The sequence below is a fragment of the Lissotriton vulgaris genome, chromosome 3_1 (assembly GCF_964263255.1).
Source record: "Lissotriton vulgaris chromosome 3_1, aLisVul1.2, whole genome shotgun sequence".
NCBI classification, from domain to species: domain Eukaryota; kingdom Metazoa; phylum Chordata; class Amphibia; order Caudata; family Salamandridae; genus Lissotriton; species Lissotriton vulgaris.
In genome coordinates this window covers 1977562847-1977564453 of record NC_141689.1, presented here as the reverse complement: position 1 = coordinate 1977564453, position 1607 = coordinate 1977562847, and the positions used below count along the sequence as shown (strand labels likewise).

At 36.2% G+C, this 1607-nt stretch overlaps 1 long non-coding RNA gene across 1 annotated transcript; it reads left to right on the top strand.

Moving 5' to 3' along the window:
- Positions 1 to 325: 325 nt before the first annotated feature.
- On the top strand, positions 326 to 1212 carry LOC147728696 (uncharacterized). Its single transcript, XR_015309571.1, has 4 exons — positions 326 to 420; positions 515 to 578; positions 672 to 755; positions 1106 to 1212. It is a non-coding gene; the product is annotated as an uncharacterized LOC147728696 (long non-coding RNA).
- Positions 1213 to 1607: the final 395 nt, after the last annotated feature.

The window sequence follows — 1607 nt, the reverse complement described above, 5'->3', positions numbered from 1 at the left end:
TTGTCAGTATAGTTTAAAATGCCCCATAGAGTTGTGCCTTGTAACACATAGATAAAGTATGGGACTGCAAGGGCAAAAGGAAAAACTTTACCTTCCTTTTTCAGCATACTCAGCAGAGTACAGAATATGGACAATGTAAATACCACTCTTAAATTGTCCATTCACTTTGTGATAGTTAAAGCATATCCCCATTTCAGACAGGACTAAGGATATATACGTGTAATAATGTCTATGACATATAAATGTATTAGTAAACTTTTTTTCAAAAAAAGTGGGTTATGAAAACAAGGTCCTTTATCCTTAAAAAATATTTTTTCTCTAGAGCCAAGAAATTGGGGTTTCTAAATGTACGAAGAACCCTCAGAAGCGACAATCCACAAGAGTCGTGAAATTCTCACTGATAGCCTGAGTAACTATCAGGTCAGTATGAATATGGAATGATACATAAAATAAACAAATGATCTTCCTAAAAATCTGAAAACATGGATTGATCCGTATGTATCTGTGTATCTAGGTATTGAGACTATCCATCGGTGGCCCCTCCGTGCACCTAGAAAATAAGTGCATCCTTATAGAAGGTAATTTACTAGTGTTTTAGCCTCTTATGAAATTCCACCACAGGAATAGGGAGCAAAATGATTGAATATTTTTTGTGCCTCTTTACTACACAGCTTGAGCGAGAATAATTCCGCTGAAGATAAATACTTGCTTTCTGGGTGAAAAGAATTGATACATTCATCCCACATCCCCAACAGGTACTCACAAACCATACACGTATGAAACCGGTTAAGCCCTAGAAAATTCATTAAGGCTTAACAGACTCGGGGTATAAAAGGATGTATAACTACTAGCTATATATATACAAAATACAGAGTGGCCTTGTGAGCATTTTTAACTAGGCACAAGATGAGAGTATCATGTCGAATAGCAGCTCTGAATTCATATGTTTTGGTAACTATACATGTTAAAATGGAGAACATATTTAAATAGTAACAAGAGAAATGCAGGAGCTATAACTATCCTTAAGTGTAGACAAATGGCGTAATGTTTTGTTAATTTATTAAAGTTTTACTTGACTGAAAAAACTTTTCTTTGATTGCTTTAGATATGAAATTAGTGTGAACGTCCTGAGGAAGGTGTGAAGATTCTTTTAAGCACCGAAACGCTGCGTCGACTGTGTTCACTTGCTTGTATATGATTGTTTTTATGAACTATCCACCTTTTTGGTGGCCTATAGTGGTTTTTAATTATTCTTTTAGATTGTAACCCGTTCGGGAGGTAATACATTTTATTGTTTGTATTCCGACATATCTTCTCACTTGGTGTTATTATCTTGTTTTATTCATTTTGTCTACTTGTCTACCCAGCACTGCCCTGCTTTAGCTTTATTTCATTTGATTTTTGAGAGTCTATAGGTTTATAGACTTCCTAAGTATTTAACTCTCTGTGTTCATATGGTAGGATACCGTACCTAAAAACGTCTAAGACAGGGTGTTTCTCTTTTAGTGAACCTTTCCACAAGGCCATTGGCCTGTGGGTGATAAGGAGTGGTAAACCGGTAGGTCACTCCACACTCCTTCCACATAGCCCGCATGTACACTGACATG